We start from the raw sequence: 26,086 nt of genomic DNA, 5'->3' as shown, positions 1-26,086 counted from the left end.
GCCCTTCCAAAGTAAACCTTACATCTCAGTAGATCAAATTGACAGTGGAGCTTTTCATTTCATCTTTAAAAGATGACAGGAATAGCTCTTTTGGTAGGTAAAGTGACAAGTTGGATAAAATACAGAGAACAATCAATCAGGCATAAGATAAGGGGTTCTTCTCTGTCCAACTTGCATAATCACTTGTATCAAAATACCTGACTTGGGTTTACTCCTTAAATGAGTTCTGTCTATTCATGCCAGGAATGCTTTGTCCTCAAGACTCCACCCTTCTTTGAGAGACCGTAGAATCTGCAGCTCTCAATTCCAGCTCTTTCTTCTGTCACTGTCTACACCCACAGCATGGTGATATGTGTCCTGGAATGTTCAAGCCAATCGCCGTCAGGGATCAGACTGGGCGATTCCCACAAGAGTCAGAGCATGAAGAAGGCAATGATGGGCGCCTCCATGTTTAAAGGAGAGTCAAGGCCAGGGGTGCCCTGCTGAGCTTTAACTCCAAAGGCCCTTGGAGATGGTGCTTCCTAACACCCCATTTCACAGGATAGGGCATCAAGGCTGCAGAGCTCAAGATCTCGCCAGTTCCTAATCATGCTATCTGACCTGCCACATTCTGATTCAAGGAACCATTCTAATAAAATCCAGGAAGCAGGTTGGAAGCCATGACCTGGTGGCAGGAAAATGACAGTGCAGAAGCAAGCCACCACATTCCATCAGGAGGACTGCGGCACGCCCTCTGCAGCCTGCCGCTGCTCCCCCCAGATACAAGACGCAGACATAGCAGAGGCAGACCCCGAGGCGGCTGAGCCATCTTCAGCCCTAGCATGTTCTATCCAGAGGCCACAGCAGCAGGACAAGGTCCTGTCTGGACCACGGTACACGCCCCCTACCCCCAAGGCCTCTTACCTAAATGGCTTTCCTCCTACAGTCCTGGTCTGTGGTCTATGCCACCCAGTGGGGCAATCCTAGCAGGTCACATACAACCTCTTCAAAAACCAATTTCAGAAACAATCGCAAGAGCTGTCACCGAGGTTTTCCAGCCTGGTCATATGACTCACTTGCAAAAATTTAAAAAAAAAAAAAAAACTGGCTGAAGGTAAACACACCTTTCACTTGCTTCACCCCCTTGCCCTTGGGATGAACACCCTGAAGGGACAAAGCTGATGAAGGGCAGGGGCTCTTCGTGAGAGGCTGCAGCAAGCGAACGCCCTCAGCCCGGTTTCTACACCTCCCTTTCCTCCGCTTCCTTCCTGCCCTGAGTCCCCTGTCCAGGGCTTTCGGATGGGAGGACTCATCTGTGTCACTTCCTCTGCAGAGGCGGCAGCCAAGCATCTCTGCCCATTCTCTCCCTCCGGGTCTGCACCATCCAGCTCTGGCTTCCCTGGGTGCGTCGCCTTGTTCCCAAGCCTCTCCAGCCCCATCAAGTGAGCCTCGTCCTGATGTGGAGTCGTTTCCAGGTACAAGCCACTTAAAAGCCACCTCACTTTCTCCATTTGTAACAGGAGGGTGATAAGAGTCCCACCCCTCACAGAGCTGTTGGAGGAATGAGAGGAGTTAAGGACCATTGAGGGGGCTGGCCCAGTGCCTGGCATGTGGTCCGCACTGCGGCTGTTTGCTCTCGTTGCCCTTGTTACTGTTATTTCACTGAATATTGCAGGAAGCCCAAGAAAACCCAGACTATCGCCAAGTCCCCAAAGAGTTAAAAAAACAAACAGTTTTCCAACAAATCAATGGTTTTGGAACGCTTAAAGTTGAGGCTATTCATCATAAGGAGGCAAAACATGAATGAAAAACGAGCAATTACTGGTCCCGCTGATGGAGAACCACGCCAGGATGCCCAGTGAGCTTCAGCTATGTGACCACCTCAGGGAGTCAGGAACACAGCCAAGTGGGTTCCAAAGTGTTACAACACAACCACCGTTCGGGAGCCAAGATGCTGAATCGGGGGGAGAAAGATCGGAAACAGGTATGAACTAGTGTCAGCTGTCAGAGAGTTGCATAATCCCCACTGATGCAATCAAATGTTAATTACTAATGGGAGAAAACAAAGCTTCTACATATGGATAGGTGGTCATGCAACAAGTACGTCCCTTCATGTAGGAAGACTACGTACACGTATGCACCAATGCATGGCAAACCCACCCTAACTATCCTTTCTTTTCTTTGTCCCTTACCTGGTAGGTAGACAGACAGACAGGACAGACAGACAGACAGACAGACACACACACACACACACACACACACACACAGTGGGTACTTGGTAAAACGTATGTTGTACTAAGTAGTTCTGAGTGACAGTACAAAAATCTGTCTACCTCTAGCATAGCACAGTAACTTCACTGTTGTAGAAACATTTTCTTCATGTTAGGATCAGTGACCTCAAACCTGAAGATCTGTTCAGCTGCCTGCATCTCGCAGAGCAATTCTGGGCCTTGAGAAAGAAGATACTACACACGGGTTAACCCTTCTCCTGCCCAGCGGATGTCTGTGCCCTATAGGGTGTGAGCCCCGTTAGGACGAGGGCAAATGTCAAGTGCTTCAGTTTGCAATTTGGACTTTTAGCTCTTAAAAACTGAAAAACTTACACAGGTACAATCTAACAAGTTCATATCTAACAAATGCACAAAGACTATACAGAGTAAATCTTATCCAAGAGGCCTCCTTTTGCTCTGATTTATATTTTAAAACGTTAAGGATTTCAAATTTCCCTGGAAATAAACAACATCTACTGAAATCTTTGTGCATAAACAGAAAAAGAAAGAAAGAAAGAAAGAAACCCCTGGGAAAATAAGTGCATATCAGCTTTTCAACTAGATTGTTAGAGGGCAGGAACCAACAATGTTTTACACAATTTCTATAACCCCAAATGCTTCTGCACTGTAATTAACACATATTCTGACTCAGCAATGCCACTTTGGGGAAACTACCTGGAAATAAAAGCAATGGATCTTCAGGTTACATGCAAGGATGCGGCAGTAAACATCATCTATAGCAGAGAGTGGGGACTAAGAACAACCCCTAGTAGAGTTATGACCAAATAAATTCTATAATTGTCACATTATTTTTGGTATCATGCAGTTATTAATATATTAGGAATATCTGAACCTACGAACTCAGAGCAACACGTTAAAAATTCTATAACTATTGGCTTCCTGGAAAAGTTGAAAAAAAAGGGGGAAACAGCACAGCCTTGAACGTTTCTGCTTATACAAGCTCGGAGAAAGGTGAAGAACATTTCCATCCATCCTCAGAGAGATGAAGGGCAAGCCAAATGTCTACTTTGTCTTTATAGCTTTTGGAGTATTAATACTGTATTACACCAAAAAAAAAAAATTTACTTTAAACCACTTAGTCTCTGCCTCTCCTAAATACTATATGAAGGAAATTTGGAAGCAGTCTTCCTTCAGGAGTAGTATTATATCAGCTATCATTTATCACTTCAGTCATAGCATCATTTGAGTGATTAATTACTATGTGCCAAAACTGAGCTAAAGACTTTTCATGCATCATATCAATTAAGCATCACAATCCCAATCTAAGACAACAGACTGCACAACCTGGCCGGTCCCTAAGCAAGCGGGTGCCAGAGGCTCCCTCCAAAGTCCAGTCTTTCACCATTAGATTATACAGCCAGATGCACATTTGCCATATATGACCTCTTGACAAATATCAATATTTAGAACACTATCTCACTAACCATATGGTTTTCAGCATCATATATAATCATCCCTTGAGTAAAAGCAAAAGGAAAAAAGTCACTTGGGATCAAGCATTCCTTTTCAAAATTAGAACTAATTAAAGCCACTTAATCACAAGGCTTCCTTTGTGGCTCAGCTGGTAAAGAATCCACCTGCAATGCAGGAAACCTGGGTTCGATCCCTGGGTTAGGAAGATCCCCTGGAAAAGGGAAAGGCTCCCCACTCCAGTATTCTGGCCTGGAGAATTCCATAGACTGTATAGTCCATGGGGACACAAAGAGTCTGACAAATCTGAGCCATTTTCAAAGTCACTTAGTTGTGGAACATGTGTGAGTTTTCATTCTTTTGAATTATTAGAGTTAGAAATGTCATTCTTTTTCTCCCTTTAAAACTTTTAATAATCTTTAAGGTTTTGTGTTTATAAATTCATTAAAAGAAAATGGGAAATTATAGAAAATTAAAAGGAAAAAATAAAAGTCACTTATAATGTCATGATCAATATAAAACTTTTGCCCATTTTATCCCATTCTTTTAACTAAGTTATTTTAAATTTGTTTACAAAGTTGGGATTGTACAACATTGAGCTGTTTCCTTCTTTCTCACTCCAACTTTTTATCCACCCATATTACTGAAAATATTTCAAAAACAAGTTTAAACTGTTACATCATATTCTATGGGAAAGATCAACATTTCTCCATTGCTGAAATGTTAACTTGGTTCTGATTTTTTGCCATTGGTACAGAAGATTTGCCTAGACCTCTGATCATTTTTTTACAGTAGATAAGACGGAGTGTTATCAAGTCAAAAGCTACACATTTTTAAAAGTCTCATTGTATAATTCTAAATCAATTCCCAAAGGACTATAAAATGCAGAAACAATGACAAATTGCTAAGACTTCCAATTCTTCACCTATAAAATGACTGAAATACCTTTGTTTCCTTAAATACTGTAATAAAAAGCTATACAATAAAACAGAAAGAAATTAAACTTGGGAGTCCAAAGTATAAAGATGAAGTTAAAGCTTCCTTCTCTTACTGGGTTACCATCAGCACAACTCCCCCAAAACCTGAAAAGCCTCAGAAAAGGAAACTTTCAACCCAAAAAGGAGACAGCAAAGCCCCAAAGTGCCATGGGACAAGAGGTCTGGGCAACAGAATGCCCCCCAATATCCAGCCTGCAATAAATGGGATCCCCTCTCTCCAGAGGTACAGTGCTGTAACACAGCAGCAGTTCTAAGGATAGCTTTTGAGAAACAGAATATGTTGCCCTCCATCAAGAGCTAACTATGGAAATTACTTGGCCTGAACATCAAATGACTATACTTCCTTATATTTATATGTCATTTCCTCAAAAACTATTATTCACTCAGCACAGACTACTGATTGTGGGAAATCCCAAAGAACAAGTAAAGACACCCTCTCTCCCTACCGAGTCATAGGAAATGCTAGGTAAAGGATAAAAACCAAGAGCAGCCAATGCTTGGAGCAGCTGTAAAGAGATTCGCCCAGAGAGAGCAAGGGCAAGAAGGAAAGGAGTAGATGAAAATGCACACCAACCATCTGGAGACTGTTTTAGGCTTTAGGATAATCTACAAAAAGTAGAAAGGGAAATGACAAAGGTTGGTGGCTCAAGAAGAGCTTCAAGGATGGAGAGGTTTTTGGCTGAAGGTGACATTCAAGCTCATTTTGTTTCACATAAACACAAGATTTGAGACAGAAGCAATGGAAGGTCTGAACACATACAGCACAAGAATAAAAAGTAAAACTCTATTGATCTTACTATCACATACAGTGTTTTGAAACCATTTCATTTACTCAAACACTGTCATAATCACTAGTTCTCCAGAGCAGTTAAGTCAAGATGGTAAAGGGGTATTCTAATACAGCAGCTCGAACAGGCAAGTAGTGAAGAATGAAGAGGCCATTCTACTACCACCTGCTCATGGACATTCTCACGGGAGAGTGAACTGATTCGGAAAAAATGTAATGGCACTTAGTCACAAGGTTAGAACTTTCAGATGATGGTTAAACACAACAAAGAAAAATTACCCAGGGTGACCATATTTCAGTAACCCATTCCAACAACAATCTTCACTGTGTTGAAATTTCTTCTTTGTAAAATACCCTTAAATCTCTACTTCTAATTTTACCCACTTCCTCTTACAGTCTTTCATCTTGAAGAGGGAAACTGTGAGCCATCATCTCTACATCACACCTTCAAATATTTAACACTTTTTATGACATGCACTGCCTCAGATTCCAACTTAATCTTTCCTTTCTTACCTTCTCTTTTTAGGTACTAGCTTGCTGCCCTTTAATTATCTCTGTGGTTCCCTATTAACTCTAAATTCCCCTTATCTTTTTCTAGTTGCAGAAGTGAAGTGAGACAAGCTATCTTTACAACTTATTTCATTAAGATGAGCTCATGATTCAACAGAAAACATAGCAGACACAAGCAGTTTCCCATATCTTTCAGTTCAGTTCAGTTGCTCAGTCGTGTCCAACACTTTGCAACCCCACGGACTGCAGCCTGCCTGGCTTCCCTGTCCATCACTAACTCCCAGAGCTTGCTCAAACTCATGTCCATCGAGTCGGTGATGCCATCCAACCATCTCATCCCATATCTTTACTTGAAGGAAAAGATCTCTCACTAGAGGAAGACACCAAAACACAACAAACAAACCAACCCAGTTCTGTTTTCATTTGTACCAGGTGAAGAAAAAGAATAGGGCAAAGGAAAAAGAAAGTGTAAAATCAGTCTGGAATACGTAGGCTTGATTCCTTGCTCCATCTAGTTGCTTGAATCCAATCAGTAACTACAAATATGCAACTAGAAGCTAGGAGATTGATGAGTTTAATTGACAAAATAAAGTTGTTTATGCTCTTCTCCCAACTGAAAGATCGCTTCAAACTGAGGAGAGGAACAAGACACAAATGCTAAAAGCTCCAAGCTTGATGAAAGGAGGGGATTTCAGAAAACCCCAGCAAAGAAAAAAAAAAAAACAAAAAAGCAAATCCAGATTGGAAAAACCTGGGAGAGCAGGTTAAATTGGCCCTGCTAGCCTACCTTTGAAAGGCACAACACGCCGGTGTTTCGTTTCGTTTGCTGGGGTGGGTAGGTTGTTGTGTTTTGCTTTGTGAGTCTGTAGGTTGTGAGTAGAGAAGATTTGAAAGTAGGGGAACTGTTTGAGCATCTTCACAAGGAAGTGTTACTCCTCCCAGTCCAGATGGAACAGGAAGTCAGAGGGCTCCAAAAGAGATGTCTCCAGGAGGGAAGAGGGAAAGGAGAGAGGTGTGAAATTATCCGACAAGACTGGATCATGTGGAAAGTTGTAAAAAAGGAGTTGCACAAAGCCACTGGAGGTGTGTGGGATGATTAAAGAAAAGCCAGCAAAGGGAAAGGGAAAGCATTTACTAACTCAAGGAAAAATCAAACTGTGTTTGAAAAAGCAGATGCAATCTCAACACCCTGGGCTTAGCCGTAAACACTACTTGCATATTCATATGAATAGAAAGCACTGGACTGAGTCTAACCAGAGTACTCGTGCTTCTAATCACTCTGAAAGGATGGTGGAAAGGAAGATCCACTATAAATGAGCTCAAGCCCTTACCTCCCACCACCGTCACCGCCAGCAGCAGCAGCCAAGCTACGTTATTGAACACTTAACTGTGTTCTGTAATTTTTACTCTGAGCACTTAAAAGTCAGCTCCTGTCTCTCCTAGGGGTCAAGACAAAAGGCACCTTGAAGCCTCCCAGGCTGAGAAAAGAGGAATGTTTCTCCAGGAAGGAAAGGTCCCCTTGAACACTGCAAAGTCAGCCTTTGGGATTCCTTCAGTGAGAAGAGGAGCATCCCGCTCGGTTTCAGGATGTCTGTGACCGAAGAACAGGGTCTCATTAGAGGAAGCTAGACTGGACAAAGAAGGGCCCATGGACCCTGAGCTGGGAGAAGAGAATGGGGAGAGAAATCTGAAATACAATTGACTTAGACCTCCAACTCCCGACCTCCACCATTCAGATACTACAGAGGCTAATCTAAATGGAAATACAAGTGGTTCTGCACTGAGTCTAAATCCATGAAGACGGATGACCAGGGGGCACTGAAGACCTCCAGCTTTTATATGTAAGTGGTGATTCCTTGAGGACAGATGTGTATAGATGCTGGAACCACTCTGGGTCAACGAGTGAAGGCCAATGAGAGCTGATCACTAAGTGTTCATGGCCAAAAGCCAGACGTTACAGTTACCATTTATGGAGCATTTCCTCCACACTAAACTCTGTGTACATATATTTCCAATATTATTTCCAAGACCATTTTATAGATAAGTAAACTGAAGCTCCCCAAGTTTTAAGTAACTCACCTAAGACAGCTCACTCGCTAGCAATGGAGCTCACACGGTCTCCACTTGGCCATGTGGTGTCCCATGGGAAGAGGGAAGTCGGAGGGAAGTCAGTCTCAACCCATGGACATGGAGCTCAGAGCTCAAGACCAACTGACAGTGTGGAACACAGCTAATTACCACTTAAGAGAAATGCACTCTTAGAGTTCCTAGAATTAGAACGAGAGGAACAAAGTTGCCAGATGACCCAGGGTCAGGAGGAGAAAAAAGAACTGCAATTGGAGGGACTGGAAGGCGAAAAGCCAGGTCCTCACTCCGTGTGCTCCTTTGCTCTAAACACACGCCTGGAGTTTGCCACTACTGTTCCTCCTCTGCTTCAAAAACAAAAACAACCTCCCTGGATCCTGAAACTCCTCCTACTAATGAACAGAGGCCAATCTTGATACTGTAGGACCGAAAAAAATAAACCAAAATGTGGGGAAGTTCTTAGACGCTTACGTGAAAAATTGGCACCTCCCAAGTTTTAGCTTTGACACTTCTCACGGAATCTGGAAAAGCTGAACCACTGTCACCAGAGGTACCAACCTTCTACCTATTCATGTTCATTTTTGCACTTTGGTCGAACTCTCCAAAGCCATCTTTTCATTCTACCAACCAAATAATAAAAACCAGATAAAGACATAAGGTGACGGATATGTTCATTAACTGGATGGATGGAGCCCTTTCACAGTATACATGCATATCAAATCACTATCACGCTCATTCTAAAAGAACATTACAGTTTTACATGTCAGTTATACCCCTAATAAAGCTGAGTTTTAAAAATCTTAATACCAGAAAAAAACAGTATGCTTTTATATTCTCAAGGGTAAGTGCAAAAGCGAACGCAAATGGCACTGCACCCACGCCTCTTAAGCCAGCGTCAGTATTAAAACAAATTTAACCAATAAGGACCTGCTATATAGCCCAGTGAACCACCACAATGTTTTGCAAGAATCTATAAGGGAAAAGAACCTGAAAAGAATATATATACACATACACATATATATATAAAAACTAAATCACTTTGCTGTTCACTTAAAACTGACACAGCATTGTAAATCAGCTATGTGTAAGTGAAAGTCGCTCAGTTGTGTCCGACTCTTAGTGACTGCATGGATATACAGTCCATGGGATTCTCCAGGCCAGAATACTCGAGTGGGTAGCCGTTCCCTTCTCCAGGGGATCTTCCCAACCCAGGGACTGAACCCAGGTCTCCCGCATCGCAGGTGGATTCTTCACCAGCTAAGCCACCGGGGAAGCCACATACACAGTAAAAAAGATAAAATAACAAAATTAAAGTAAATTATGCCTATTTTCCAAGGCATATCCTGAAGTCACCAATTTGTGGGTAGCTCACATACACTTAGAAAAGGAAAAAAGGAGAGAAAAGGAAAAGAAAGATCAGACAGAAAACTTACTGAAAAAAAAAAAGAAAACTTACTGAGAGGTTTCAAAAACTAGCCTACAGTTAAGGAAGGTGAATCAAGGACTGTGAAATCCAATTAAGAAAGCACTAGGAAAAAGCAGCTCAACCAACCTACACTGTGCAGATAACAGAGGGAAAGGGTAGGAAAGCACTGTGTTGCCAGGTCACACGCTAAACTGGGACTGGAAGGGAAACCGGCTCTGGGTGAAGGCCTCTCTCTGACCTGCCTGGGAAGAGGCGGCAGAGGATGCCTTGGGTGTGGTCTTCAGGCCACACAGTCAGCTCATCTGAGGGTGAGGGGAGAGCCCTGCAGGACGGCTTTCCCGCTCGGCCGGGACATCCCTCCAACACTCCAGTTAGAGTCCGGAGAGCAAACGGATACGAAACAGAGCCGGCACGGGAAGTCCACACCCGACGCACTGAACCCATTCAGCCCAAAGACCTTACCTTTACAACACCGCGCCAACGGTGCCTCCGCGAGAAAGTGAGGGCTCTGTATACATCAAACAGCATCTAAGCCGACCTTTGAGACAGAAGGGCGTTTCTCTCCAAACTCAAATTTTGTACTGACCGCAGGCTACCCTCCCACGTACAAGCCAAGAGAAGTCAGTAAGAGTCAAATTTGTTGAGATTGTATTTCAGGGCAATGGCCTAACAACACATTTTTTTAAAGAAATTTATTATTACCAATATTTATCAAGGACCTACAATGCGCCAGGCACCATGCTAGATAGCAGAGATAAAACTCCTCAAAACAGACACAGCTCTGCTGTCCTCAAGAAGCTCACCTACCATAAAATACCTTAATCTCTAAAACAACTGTCTGTACAGTACACAAAAGATCGAAATCACTAAAGCATCCAAGTAGGGGAGTATCACAGCTGAGCACATAAAAATCACCAAATAACGCAGCAGCATTAAGTCTCACCTTTTTTCTTAATGATAGCTGCGCTTGTTTACGGACAGATACCAGAACACTAAGGAACACCACTGTCTCTAACTCAACTCATTTCCACTGAGCAACCCTGTAGACACCGCAGATATCAACATGCATACAAATCCGGTTCTTGTCTTCAGGAAGCTCATAATCTAGTGAGAATGAAAGCTTAAAAATCAGGGAGGGCAATGAGTATTCTCTGGAAAGGGGTTTCAGAGCTGTGTTTAAGAAGAATTTTTGAGGGACTTCCCCAGTGGCCCAGGGGCCCAGTGGCTGAGACTCTGCACTCTCAATGCTGGGGGCTCAGGTGTGATCCCCGGTCGGGGCTCTAGATCCCACAGGCCACAACTAAGGGTTTGCATGCCGCAACTAAGACCTGGCACAATCAAATAAGTAAATAATTTTCTTTTTATAAAAAGAAGATTTTTGCAAAATTGACACATAGTAATATTATTGCTTTTTTTCTCCTTACAAATTTCCCCAAGTAAGCACTGACATCACATCAGGCTATTGACCTCTGCTATGGTGGAATGTGCGTATCAAAATGAGCCTGCTGTCACTTCACAAAATATGAAATTCACTCTCCCTCCCACTATGGCATTCAAAGTCATCTGAATTTTCCCTAGTCTTTGGTATGGCTAAAGGCTGCTCCCAAAGACTAAATATGGTTTTATAAGGAAGGCCCTTTAAGATCTGGTCTTTGCCTTCCTTAAATATTGAGGAGGAGTTAGAGAATGATGGTGTTAATGATGGTGATTAATAACTGCAGCTTCAATGAACAGAGCATTTGGAAAAATTCTAAAACCAAGCTTCAAGTCAAACATTGGGCTAAGCAGTCTTGGTTCATGGTCATTTAATGCTTATAATAGCCCTATGGGATAGCTATATTATTTATCCCCATTTTACAGATGAGGAAACTGAGGATTGAAGAGGCAGAGACTTTGCTCAAGGGTACAAAGCTAGGAAGTGGCAGAGTCATACCTAACTGTCTGCCCAGTGTACTCTGCCCTCCCCACCTGCACCCATCACCTGCAAGAGGCAGGAACCCAGCACACCCTTCCTAATCACCAAGTCCTTAAGTGCTCTGGCCTCTGAGAGGTCCTACTCTCTTTACAACCTTCACCCAGTTGATTCCTCCTCGTCTTTCAGGACTCGTTTGGTGTCACCTTTCCAGGAAACTTTTCTAGACTGCCCCTCTCTAAGGTCTTGATGTCTCTTCTCTGGATTTTTGCAGCCCTGGGCATGGGTCCTCTGTCTCACAGTACTTATTTCAACATGTCACTCAGTCCTGATCTGCTCGAGGTCATGGGCCATCTCACATTCAATTTTGGAGCTTCAGAGTTTTGTGGAGTGCTTATGTGAAGCAGGCATCAAATCAGCTGTGCTGGTTGGCTGAACAAATGATCAAGGAGAGAGAACTGAAGCTAAGGGCTTATTCCAGGACATTCTTTGGAGCCAGAAATAAATACCCAAGTTCAAGTCCTAACTTGATCGTTTACCAACCTGACCAACTTCAGTTTTCTATGCTTCTAAAATGAAGGTTAACAGTAGCATACAGCTTAAAAGGCTGTTCAAAGGATTTAGATTTAACAACACAGCTCAGGATGTGGTATATGGTATGTGTTCAATAAATGTCAGCTATTAGTAGTAAACTACAAGTCAATAACCAACCCTTTAGCAGTAAAGTACTTTGGCCCCGATACCCAGCTCCTCTCTCCCCTCCAGCCTAAAGGCTCTGAGCAGATAATGGCTGCAGGGGCGGGACAGACCACTTCCACAACCAATCTGAATCCCTTCCAGAGGTAAACTTTTAAGAATCACTTAGGTTTCTCAGTAAAGCTTTGAGAGGAAAAAAAATGTTTCACCTATAACCTTGAATTTCACCTTTTCTCCCAAAACAAGCATTTCCCTGGGAACTGATGACCTAGCTCAGAATAAAGCAGTTGCTACTGTAACAATTACCCCTGACAGAGCGCTATTAGTAACTGTATCATTACTGAAGTTCAGGTTCAAAAGTTTCGTCCTTTCATACCGTACTGGTCAAAACCTCCTTAGCTAGAAATCAGACAACATAAGTGTTTCCCTTTTTGTATATACAAGTGACAATACCATGAACCATGTCAGAATTTATTTATATTTCTGCTACTTTAAGAAATATAATTTGCTTAATATGGCCTAATCCCATATTCAGTGCCATAGGAGCAATTGTTTTTTTGTTTTGTTTGTTTTTTGTTGTTGTTGTTTTTTTAAAAACACTTTATTTTGTACTGGAAGTGAAGTAAAGTGAAGTGAAGTCGCTCAGTCGTGTCCGACTCTTTGCAACCCCATGGGCTGTAGCCTACCAGGTCCCTCTGTCCATGGGATTTTCCAGGCAATAGTCCTGGAGTGGAATGCCATTTCCTTCTCCAGGGGATCTTCCCAACCCAGGGATTGAACCCGGGTCTCCCGCATTGTAGACAGATGCTTTACCATCTGAGCCACCAGGGAAGTCTATTTCTCATTAGGATTTCCCTGGTGGCTTAGTGGTAAGAATCCACCTGCAAGGCAGGAGGCGCATATTCAACCCCTGGGTTGGGGAGAACCCCTGGAGAAGGAAATGGCAACACACTCCAGTATTCTTGCTGGGAAGTCCCATGCACAGGGGAGTCTGGAGTACTACAGTCCACTGAGACGCAAGAGAGTTGGACACGACTTAGCGACTGAGCAATGACAACAGCAGCCAATTAACAGTGTTGTGACAGTGTCAGGTGAACAGCAAAGGGGCTCAGCCGTGCCTATGCTGCTGCTAAGTCGCTCCAGTCGTGTCCGCCTCTGTGCGACCCCATGGACTGCAGCCTACCAGGCTCCTCTGTCCATGGGATTCTCCAGGCAAGAGTACTGGAGTGCGTTGCCATTGCCTTCTCCTAGCCATACATGTATCATTCTCCCCCAAACTCCCCTCCTGTTCAGGTAGGAACAATTTGCTTTTCAAATTATATTTTCTTTAATACATGTTAAAACTCTATAGGTTTTATTAAAATAATGATATAGAACTAGGAATGACCTGGAAAATTTCGAAAACCAAGCCTCATCTTATATGTTCTCATGATGCCATAATGTCATATTAGTTCATGGATAAAAGTGCAATTGTAAGAGATCTACAGTGGCTGTAGATGGGCAATGCTGTTGAAATATTCCAACTTTTATTCACCGGCCTTGATAAAATACCACTGCATCCTCCCACACTTCCCACCCCGCCCCCCACCTCCGGAAACATACAATGAAAGTTTTGGAACATGGAAAGTTAGTTTTGGAAGGAGACCAGATGAGATGGGTACTCAGCTGCGTAGCCTGCCACAGCAAACTTGCACCTTTTTCCTTCCACGCGTCATTGTTCTCACATACACCACCCTCCTCCAACAAAAGGCTTATTTATTACAGTAGATCTTAGTCTTAAAAAACCAGAACACTAAGCGAGACATTTACTTTTTAAACACAATTTTTATTTCCTCAGAGACACAGTGAGATCAGTGGTGATGCTCCAAGTTGATCTGCTGGCCCACGTGTTAGACCTACTTTATGTACAAGAGCACTACACACCAGGTCACACATACAGGATGAGAAGCTGCTCAAATCGGAAATATTGGCAGAATGATTATATTGAGAGGAGCTTATACAGAACACATTCTTATTGCATCAAAGAAAATAAGGACAGCTTCTAAACCAGTGGCACTCAACTCATATGAAGACAACCAAATATAAAACTGCTGGGATGCTCCACCAGTGTCCTCTCTCCCATCTTCAGCGCCTTCCTCTTCCTCCTCCTCTCTTCCTTATGTTACAGGAGTGGTCTTGGCAGCCTACTGATGGTCCCCAAGGTTACAGAGGTGGGGTGATTCCTGCCATATAACCTACACTGTAATGTTCGCTGGTCAAAATATGAGCAAACTCTGTATATACCTCTTTTACCTGCCGAGCTAAAACACAGTATGCTCCACTGTGTTCTATCATCTAAGAAGTTAGAGCTGTTGCTCTTTTTTCTGAAGGAGTAGAAAGAGATGATGTTAGGAAACTGATCACATAGAAGCTCTTAACTGAACAGGAGCAAGGCGGAGAGAATGAAAGCTGACAAAATACTTGCATATCTAAAGGAAGAATGGCCTCTCCTGACATTTTAAGACCAAGAGTCTCCACTGCACTATTGGATGAAAAGAGAGGAAGTGAGGGTGGGTGATTCTGTTCCTTGACAAGGTTCAAGGGAAGGAAGGAATGAAGTATAATTAGCAACAATGACGGTGTGTCATCTTCACCACAAGTGAACCTAAAGGAAAGAGATGCCTACAAGACCTGGAATTTCTCTTGTCCAGCTCACAAAACTAAATAGATCTTGAAGGTTACTTAACAACTCGCTTAGATCAAGCAACAACAGTCTGAGAACTGGGACCATCACCGGTGATGAAGAGATTCCCTCTCCTTAGCCTCATGCCAGAAAAGGATGGACACACATCCTGAAAAAAAATCTAAAGACATTACTAAGAGTTAAGAGCTTGGGCTTTGATGTAAGAAAGTCCTAAATTTGAATACTAAGCTTGAGTTTTAACTAGCTGTAAAATCTTAGGCAAACTATCTTGACTTCTCTGAACCTCAATATTCTCATCTGTAAGATAAAAATAACAGTCACTACACTTCACAGGGTAGAATGCTAAGTCTCTTCAGGTGTGTCCAACTCTTTGGGACCCCATGGATTTTAGCCTGCCAGGCTCCTCTGTCCATGGGATTCTCCACGCAAGAATACTGGAGTGGGTTGCCATTTCCATCTCCAGGGGATCTTCCCTACCCAGGGCTCAAACCCTCTTCTCTTACGTCGCCTGTGTTGGCCGGGTGGGCTCTTTACCACCAGCACCATGACAGATTAAATGAGACAATACATATAAAGCGGTTAGGGTATTCTGACCGCAAATAAACCCTCATGAGTTTTCTATTAATGTATCTATTACAGCTGGAGGAAAGGTGGTAAAAAATTAGCACTCAAGGAATTCCCCGGTGGTCCAGTGGTTTGGATTCAGGGCTCCCACTGCCAAGGGCCCAGGTTCAATCCCTGCTCACAGAACTAAGATCCCAAAAGCTTCACAGAGCAGCCAGAGACAAAAACAAAAAAAGCACTCAAGAAATAAATAAATTTGAAGGGTGACACTAACAACTAAACTTTATTTGTTAATGTCTGAAAAACAGTAACATTAAGATGAGGCGTAAGAATTAAAGAGTCAAAACGTCTGCAGTAAGTCAAAGGAATCCAAATAAGAAAGACTGCCATCCATCTACTCCAGGAGAAAACATATTTAAACAAGACTGAACTTATCCAGTTAAGATAGGGCAGGAAAAAAGCTTCACAACATGGTTAGCAAATGCTATTTTAATACTTTTTTCACACCCGCAGACAAACAACACTTCATGCTTCTTTTCTAAACATAAAAATAAAACTCTCCTGGCATTCTTGATCCGGAGCTTAGAATGTTCTCAGTAATTTTCCACGTCACTTTTGTGCTCACAGATTTAGAAAAGCACTTTAGTGCTTAACAAAAATATTTATGCTCTGAAGTATTTATTGCTTCTGCTTAACTACATCCCGGTGGACAGATGAGAAAGGTATTCAGGAGGAAATGTGGAATAATAGCGTGCAAAGTGTTCTAGAGTAGAAGGTCAAGCCATGGAACATACTTTATAACTGTAACAGGATAGGGCTGGAAGCAGGGTGAGGCTGAGCCCAGGCCCGCCCAGGGAGCTCAGCGCCGGTCCCCGAGGCAAGGAATCCTCGCTCCAGAAGCCACAGACTACACGCAGGATCAACGCCAAGTCCTGGAAGTGCTGCCCCTCTGGACCCCTCCAGGCAAAAAGAGGCTGCTTTTACCTGCCCTGCTCCCCAAATATCAAACACATTAGCAAATCAGTAGGCATGCTTCTTTTTTAAAAGCAACATCTTTATTCTCAAATAAAACATTACAGAGGAAAGCAGAACTGACTTGGTGACACCCTCTGAGTCACCCTGACCCCCAGCCCCAAGTCCTGGGACCTCTAAAGTAACCATAAAACACAATCTTTTTAAAGTATTTATTTTAATTGGAGGATAATTACTTATAAAATTGAGATGGTTTTTGTCATATATCAACATGAATCGACCATAGGCATACATGAGCCCCCCTCCCTCCCAAACCACACCCCCCCAACCCCACCCCTTCAGGTCTTCACAGAGCGCCGGCCCTGGGTTCCCTGCATCATACAATAAGTTCTCACTGGCTATCTAATTTACATATGAAACTTTGGGACTCAGTGGGCGAAGGAGATGATTTGACAGAAAACACAATCTGAAAAGACAAACTATTAATAAATGGGAGCTAGAGAAAAACTGGAAGATCCTCAAGAAAAATGTATCTAGGACATGTAAATTTCCATCATTCAGTTTTAACTTGGTTTATTATTATACAGAATTGCTTTGGTAAATCATAAAAATTCCGTACAAAAATATACCAGTTTTCATGGTTAATCTACAGGGAAAAGGAATAGTAGAAGTCCACCAATCTAGCTCAAATTAAATGTGAAAGTTACAAAACTGTATAATTTATACGTTATAAATGTGAAGGTATGGTCTTTCCTAAATAAGATCCTGACCTTCAGAAACCATATCAGATTTTATTACATAATCTAAAATTCCTACATGGCTAAAGATAAAGCAGGTTAGAAGACCTGCTGGGGAAAAAATACTTGCAACATATATAACAGACAAAAAGTCAAGATCAAAGATATCCTATAAGAAATCAGTAAGTAATCAATAAGAAACTAGAAAAATGGGCAATACATAACTGAAAGACACAGGGCTAAGGAGTACAGAAGACATTCAAACACACTAAATTATTAGGGAAATGTAAATTAGACACATGAAATTATGTAAATTAAGCATAAGTGGTCTGTTGTTTTATTTTTTAACTCTCAAGTTGGAAAAAAAATTAGAGACTGACCATTTTCAGTGCCAATGAGGATACAGTGCTTTTTATTGGAACAGACACAAGTGAAAGTGAAAGTTGCTCAGTCGTGTCCAACTCTTTGGGACCCCGTGGACTGTAGCCCTCCAGGCTCCTCCGTCCACGGGATTCTCCAGGCAAGAATACTGGAGTGGGTTGCCATTTCCTTCTCCAGGGGATCTTCCCGACCTAGGGATCGAACCCAGGTCTCCCACATTCCAGGCAGACGCTTTAACCTCTGAGCTACCAGGGAAGCCCAGAACAGACACAGGTAAGACACTTTTAAGGGAAATTCGGCACTACCTGGGAAAACGTGTGTGCATGACCTTTAACCCAGTAATTCTACTTCTAGGAATCTATCCTACAAGATTCTACATGTATTTATGTAAAAGGATATAATAGGGAAACCTTGATAAAACTGAAGTTTTGTGTGGAACATGGTGCAAACATTTAAAAGAACCAGGATGTATACATACTCACAGGATAAGGAGCTATTACCACATATCTCTGAGTAACAAAAGCCTAATGTTGTCTCTAATTTGTTTTCTTAAAGCTTTCTTTACATTTCACATGTGCACGTGCATAAAAATAGTTCAGGGAACACATGCCCCAAACTGTCAGCTATTGACAGGGTGGAAAAAGGTGAACATAAAACTGTATCAGTATGTTGTTCCCAATTTAATTAAAAACACATACATCCACATGCACACACGCAGGATTGCACATACCTGTGCACACACACAACACAGAAAAGGACAAGACAAGTGATACAGCGATTACTCATGGGTAGGAGGATGCTGGGTGATTTTTTATTTTTTTGCTTTAAAATTTTTTCTATATTTCTACAACAATAATTATTACTCAAAAATTAATAAGAAAGATACAGTAGCAATAGTCTTAACAGTCATAAAGATTAACTGATTGACATTTTCATTAAAACTATTAGCTCTTAAAGGAGCTACCTGAAGCACTGATCACATTTCTTAGTAGGTGTCCAAAAATAAAGCAACATTTCAAAAAATTGTTTAAAACATATGATTTCAAATTTAAATTTAATGCACTTTATCTCTGCCCTCAAAAGAAAACATCAAAGCCAACACTTTACATGGTAAAATTATCTATTTGTATGAACTCAGAAAGTCTGCTAAAGTTCCCGTCACTATAATTTTTTAAATGGTTAATATGTCAAACTCTCTGTAAAGCTGTTAGTTATGTTTATGAGAGTTATGTCTGTTAGTCGCTCAGTTGTGTCTGTTCCCTGTGACCCCATGGATTGTGGTCTTCGAGGCTCCTCTGTCTATAGACTTGTCTATAGACTTCTCCAGGCAAGAATATTGAAGTGGGTAGCCATTCCCTTCTCCAGGGGACCTTCCTGACCCAGGGATGGAACCTGGGTTGTTATATGACTTCTAATTCAAAATTTCAAAAAATTACTATAAGATAGACAACTCCTAAAAGGAAAATAATGTTCAGTTCCGTTTGTCTCCAAATACAGAAAACACTTCCTATTACAGGAAACTCAACTTCAAAAGCCACTGCATGTCCTGCAGGAACTCTTGCTCCTGGGGACACAAATGTACCAGCCACTTGAGGAGGCAAAGGGCAAACAGTCCGACCTGCCAGTGTCTGCCCGCAACTCCGTGTGACGTTTTCTCACGGAAGGCGACGAGTCACAATTCCAGTCGAGGGCATCTCAGCTTTATACTTAATTCCAAGACACCAGCATGGATGTGCCCAAGCACAAAAGTTCTCTGAAGAATATTCTCCCAACTCAGTACCATCTACTCATATATCCACGTTGCTGGTATATTTGTGACCATCATGAAAGACACCTTGATTTTTAGGAGCCTGGAACAAAAGGGCATAGTCACGACCCAGCTTCCCAATTAAAAGGCACCATATATCTGCCTCACTCCCTGGCCAGTCAAATCTGCAGTTTCCTTTACAACATACCCAAGGAGGCTCCAGTTTTGTTCAAACACCCCCAACTTCCCATGTTCTTCCATACGGCTCAACTTTACCTCTCCTGAGCACTCTCTACTTGAGGGCTCTCATCATCAGAGCCACCCCTGCAGGAAATACCATCTTTTTCCATCTCATTAATGAGCTACCATCTGAGCCACCAGGGAAGCCCTTCTCCATCTCAGTAAATGACAAGAGATGGTTCCTAATATAAGTGGCTTGAAGACAAGTGGCTTCTGGGATAGTGTTTACTGAATAAATCTCTCGAGAAGTACAACATCCTGATGCTGTCAGGACCACCGAGGGACAGGCAGAAATGAATGTCCAGCAATCAGTTCATCACTGGTCTCACCAGATTTCCATGGCAATAAGGAACCTTGGTTATCACAGGAGCAGATGAAGGGATAACTTGTTACAGCCTATCTAAGGTCTTTATAAGAAAGTCTGAAAGAAACCTAAAGCCAGCCAGGACTGCTCTGGCCTGGAACGACCACATCTGTAGGGCATGTGGTGCCTTAGATCCTCGAGTTATGAATATGAGGAAAGCATATATTCATTCCAGAGATCAAGTGTGAACCTTAGAGGAAAGACGAAGAAAACCTCTGGTACTTGGTAATTATTCATTAATCTGAGAAGCTATGTCAGACACTAATAATGAAGGATTTAACCATGCTCAAGACTAGTTAGAGAAAACTAACTATAGTAATTCTAACTGATAGGCTGTGCAGTTTTAAATCAATACCAAAGTTCAAGGAATATCATGGCAAATAATTGAGATTCATCTGGCAGAACTGGGCAAAAATGTTAAAATTTCTTTTCATATTTTAACAGTATTACAGTGTGATAATAATATTATGGTCTCATTAACCAGAAGAGAGCCGATTAAACAGAAAATTTAATCAGTAAAAACACCATAAAAATTCTATGAACAAGAAGCTATAAACTCTTCAAGAAGGGACACTATTTATATTTATCCCTGCTGAACTTCTACCTAACACTGTGTATGGAACATATTAGGAGCTTAACAAACACTTAAGAAAATAAACTGGGATCACCAGGTGTAATATAGAGAAAAATTAACTTAAAGCCATTTTCCATGCCATATACTCAATTTTAAGAGCAACTGTTATGACATGTTCTTATTATGTTGGTTAAGAGTCTGGGCTTTAGAGACAGAGATCTGAGTTTAATTCAGTTCCCTTTCTTACTAGGCAGGCAAATGATGGACACTTTATAAGCTTGTTTTCCCAGGGGCAAGATAAGCCTCCTCTTGCTACAATACAACTCACAAAGGGACAAGAATTATACAAGAAAAATATGGGAACTGAAAAATAATTTATATTAAACATTTTAATCATTTAAAAGCTAAGGAAAAGGATAGGCATTTTAATCTAAGCTTTGGGGGAAATATAGCATTTGAAGGTCTAAGAATTAGAAGAAATTATGAAAAACAAAGGCAGAATTATTTGACTGTGTGGAAGTGTTCCATAATGAAACATAACACAGCAATGTTAAAAGTAATAGTATCACAGAAAATATGTATGTGGAAAACATAAATGAGACAGCGTTATCACTCACACCAATTATTCACATAGGAGGTAACCAGATGACCATTAGTGTTTTAACAAGACAGTAGAAAGATCAGATGAGACTTTGTTGAAATTTGTAATTTAAAAAACCTAATAATGACTGTAAATAAAATAGATGAACAACAAGATCTTACTGTATAGCACAGGGAACTATATTCAATATCTTATAATAACCTATAGTGAAAAAGAATATGAAAAAAGAATATATGTATATGTATAACTGAATCACTTTGCTGTATACCAGAAACTAATACAACATTGTAAATCAACTATGCTTCAATTTAAAATTTTTTTAGGTATATTATTGGTAATATATATTATTAGTTTGTTTTGTAGCCTAACCCTATAAAAGTAAACAAAGGATCTCAAAAGAAAATTTCAACCAAAAAAAACCCCAAAATCCAATTAACAGAGGAATTCCGAGTTTTAAATCAAAAGTAAGATTTAAATACAATTTTGTTAAAAATAAACAAGAGCATTAACAATAAGACGGCAAGCACTATTTAGGGTTTTCTATGACACTATTCTAAATATTTTGTAAGAAATAACTCATTACATCTTCAAAATAATCTCCGACAATACATAAGAGGTAATCGGACCTAAACTTACACCCAGTATTGGGGTTGGCATGGAGAAAGATGTTGCAAGACATTTCAGGCATGACTTCTTTGACATACCTCAGTAATCAGAAGACTAAAGCTTATGTAAACACAGTCATAAATTTATTGCCAGCTGCCCCTCTTCCATTCTTATCTCCAATATGCAGGTATATAGTTACAAGACAAGATAAACTTTAAAAATAGACTTTAAGGAGCAGAAAAATAAAATCCAGTATTGCACTGTCACTTCAAACCTTGGTTTAGAACTGTTATATTTCCACCAACTCCCCAGGGGCTCATTCTTTCCTCTCAAAGCAAAGTGCAGCACCTTTATATGTGGCCCTGTGCGCCTAGCAGTATAATGCTAAAAAAAATCTCACAGAAAATGTACATGTGGAATACACAAATGAAACAGTGCTATCATTCTTATATCAATTATTTACATAGGCTGTAACCAGATTTCAAGTTTTCTAATAAGATAGCAAAAAAAACAAATGAGATGTTATTGAAATTTGTAGTTGGGGCGATCAGCAAAAATCACATGACATATTTAGCTGCAGGAAGAGGAGAGACTAACATCAGCAATAATTATGTGTTGTTTAATTTTATCTGCATATAGAATATTTCTACCTGTCTGGGAGCAAATATACCTGACACACCTACTTCAACAAGGTTGCCTTATGTCTTTTTACTTATTTATCTTAGCTTACAGTTGAGTCTCTGAGCCTTCCCAGGAAGGACAAGCCTAGGGCAATGGCTGGTTTCTGGGACCCTTTGTTGTTCAGTCGCTCAGTCACTTCTGACTCTTTGCCACCTCAGGGACTGCAGCACGCCAGGCTTCCCTGTCCTTCATGATTGCCCAGAGCTTGCTCAAATTCATCTCCATTGAGTCAGTGATGCCATCCAACCATCTCATCCTCTGTCTTCCCCTTCTCCTCCCGCCTTCAATCTTTCCCAGCATCGGGTCCTTTCCAATGAGTCAGCTCTTCACATCAGCTGGCCAAAGTATTGGAGCTTCAGCTTCAGCATCAGTCTTTCCAATGAATATTCAGGGTTGATTTACTTTAGGACTGATTGGTTTGATCTCCTTGCAGGCCAAAGGACTCTCAAGAGTCTTCTCCAACACCCAGTTCATAAGCATCAATTCTTCGACACTCAGCCTTTTTTTACAGTCCAACTCTCACATCCATCCATGACAAGTGGAAAAACCATAGCTTTGACTAGACATAACTTTGTCAGCAAAGTAATGTCTCTGCTTTCTAATAAGCTGTCTGGGACTCTACCCATTTTGAATACAGAACTTTGTTGTCCTGGGGAAGTTTGAGAAATAGGAAGTCAGGTACCTTGCCCCAACTGCAGAAGTAGGAAATGGTCATTAGAATGCCGTCAGTGACGTCACCCCTTCCCAATTCCTTCCCTCTAGTTCTGGAAGTGAAAGAGAGTCAACTTGAGACTGGAGTCTTTCAACCGACATTGCAGAACTGAAGCACAGCCACTGCCTTCACCTGAGCTCCACCTCTGAGATGACCTTCATACTTACATTGGAGGAGTGAAGAAATAAATACGCGAGGATTGTGACTCCAGTCAATTGCCATTTAGCCAAAGACCATCTCTCTCAGTTGCTGCATGCAAGCATTTTGTCCAGCCCTGGCAGTGGGGAGCTGCCCAAAACCTATTACGACTGAGAACCTGCTTCTCAGTGGGAGCTCCTGATGCATGAGTCTTACCTGATCCTTAGAGCAATGTTCTGGAAGTCTGTATTCTTCCCATGGAACCAAAACTGCCTCCTGCCCTCTATCACCTTCATAACTGTCACACCAACTTAAAGCACCCAAATGATAGGCATCACTGAAACAGGGTTCTCAGAAGCAGGAAGTCCACAGACTGATATCCCAGCCCCAACTCTGAACGTAAAAGGTAGCACACCCATCAGCCACGGAATAGTATTCACACACTTCCACTAGACCACATAGTTCCAAGGTACTATTCTGCTTGGAGATGGCTGAGTTCCATCCATCAAGGGGGAGACAAACAGGTAAACAAGATTTATTACAACTAATGGAACAGGTCAAGAGTCCCGGGGAATCTGCACGAGGAAAGGTATAGACTGTCTCTGAAGGACAGTAGAATCAGCTCAGTTTGAAGAAAAATACCAACCTTAGAGTAAGGAAAAGGGCTTGGTATTACACACATTGGAGGTGAAGGAGGTTGACTTGAGTCTCCAGTGCATTTAACTCGACAAGAGGTGACACCATGCCCAAGAGTGGGAATATGGAAAAAGGAAGAGGTTTCAGAAGAAAGTCAATGCATGTGTGTAACATTCTGAGTTTGATATTTGCAGTCAATCCCATGGAAAATCCAGGGGCAGCTGGAACGTGGCTGCCCTGAAGACAGAGAGAGAAGAGTTACAGCCAAACCTGGAAATCAGTGACAGGAGAACAGAGGTCACTTGCTGGACCACATCTGCAGTCACAGCTAAGCAGCAGAGAAGAACCCCCAAAGGACAGTGGCAGGGAACACCCAGGGGAGGAGAAACATCACCGGGGCCCAAGAAGGTAATGCTTCAAGGAGGCAGCCAAGGTCCATGTCAAATTCCAAAGGAAGGTCAAATCAGATGAGAACTGAGAAACATGCCCTGTGGCCATTAGGAGATGGCCAGACCCTCTGCAAAGACAGGGTCCAAGGTGAGGTGGGGCTGCCAGCATCTGCATGGAACCAAAGTCTGAATGTGAGATGCAGCCAGCCCGCAGAACTTTCTCAAAAACCATTACCTACAAAGGAAAGGGTGCCCAGTCTCTCTCTTTTAATTTTAAGAGTTTGTAATAAAATATATTCCAACCTGGACTGAACTGTCAGTTTAGAACACATTTACAAGGAACTCAGTAAGTAAGGGCTTTCTCAATGGCTCAGCAAGTAAAGAATCTGCCTATAATGCAGGAGATACAGGAGACATGGGTTTGATCCCTGGGTGGGGAAGATCCCCTTCATAGGAAATGGCAACCCACTCCAGTATTCTTGCCTGGGAAATCCCAAGGACAGAGGAGCCTGGTGGTCACAGTCCACAGGGTCGCAAAGATTTGGACACAACTGAGCACATGACATGACAACGAGCTCTCAGGAGTAAATCCAAGCCAGACAGACGCTGGTCATGTCAGCCATGCATCCTCAGCTCAGACAGCACACAAACTGCAGAGGGGAAATTAAGAACAACTGCTTAGCAAGGTTACTAAGAAAGGAAACCAGGACCCTGATGATAATGACTATGGAACCATTAACCACTAAGGATCAACTTCTCAGAACTGGCAAAAACTAATCTTCAGCCCAGGTTCATTTTTTCTTTTTAAAGATAAAGACTCTTTCTAATGTTTATAGATTGCTCTTAAGTAGGCAAGAGCACCAAAAGCTTCAGCTGGACATAACACATGGTAGATCTGAAACTTCTCATCATGGAACAGGGATTCTGTCTGGTGCCCACCACTCAGTAACCAGCAGTGAGGGGGCTGACTCCTTGTCCAACCCAACTCAAACAAACCCTGTGAGGAGACGGAGGCCTCAAACTTCTCTTTGCTTCTTTGCTGTTGTCGTTCAGTAGCTAAGTCGCATCAGATTCTTCGTGACCCTACGGACTGCAGCATGCCAGGCTTCCCTGTCTTTCTTTGTTTGCTTTTATTTTTCACCTTTTTCAGTCCAGATGACTGGTCACCGTCAATAAGAAAGTCTCACCATCATACGCAGCACAGCAGACAAAAAGACACACCAGCACTGCTCACACCATCTGCTCACACCAGCACTATTTTTTTTCATATTTTGCACTGAGGAAAGGGCCCTTTGAGATGGATCTCTGGCGACACAGCTGTGATAGAGTTAACTAAAAACTCAGAAGCAATCATTCTGCTAGTCCCGAAAAAAAACACCAAACTATTCATAGCACCTGCTTTCTTTGCAAGGAATGAGTCATAAAATGTCTGTGCGATGTAAATTTTATTTGCGAAAGAAAGAAAAAACCCTTCACAGTCTCACATATTTAAGAGAACAAACTATGGATGGTAGATGGTCTGAGTCAAAGGTAAGGAATGGTTAACCATTAGTCATTCTGAGCTGTAGGTCTCATCAAAGATTAGGTGTTATGTCTGGCATGCTGCAGGAGTTAACCATTAACCGACTGCCTCACAAAAGCCTTGACAATCCTTCCCAGCCTTCATGTCTGTGAACCAGACAGTGAAAAGGCAGGAATGCCTCCTGTTTCTAAGGCTGCAGATATGGTTAATCCCACAGCAATGCTCTATCAATAAAGAAAATCTCAGAAGTTAAGACCTCTTAACATATGTACCTTTTTTCAATTAATCCTGAGTCAAGAGAGGTTCACTCTGTAATATTAAATTCTAGAATGAAAATCTCAAGAGGTGTACATAACACCTTTTAACCCTGAAACTACAAATTAGCTGTCACAGACTTAAATTTAGTCTTCTCTGGGATTTGAGAGTTTTAGACTTTACCACTATT

General features: G+C 41.8%; 1 protein-coding gene across 4 annotated transcripts in view; it reads right to left on the bottom strand.

Annotated features, from left to right (window-relative positions):
- The window catches only part of PTPN14 (protein tyrosine phosphatase non-receptor type 14), a 193,289-nt gene that overhangs the window by 131,684 nt on the left and 35,519 nt on the right, over window positions 1-26,086 (bottom strand). The window contains exon 2 of one of the 4 annotated variants that reach the window (XM_060396203.1): window positions 904-26,086. This exon is cut by the window's right edge and continues 32,870 nt beyond it. The exons of the other annotated variants lie outside the window; for them this stretch is intronic. The gene's annotated coding sequence lies outside the window, so the exon portion shown is untranslated. The remainder of the gene's footprint in view (window positions 1-903) is intronic. 4 annotated transcript variants of the gene reach the window in all.

The sequence above is a fragment of the Ovis aries genome, chromosome 12, assembly GCF_016772045.2.
Source record: "Ovis aries strain OAR_USU_Benz2616 breed Rambouillet chromosome 12, ARS-UI_Ramb_v3.0, whole genome shotgun sequence".
Classification (NCBI taxonomy): domain Eukaryota; kingdom Metazoa; phylum Chordata; class Mammalia; order Artiodactyla; family Bovidae; genus Ovis; species Ovis aries.
The sequence above is the reverse complement of the archived record's forward strand: the minus strand, read 5'-3'. Positions and strand labels throughout refer to the sequence as shown.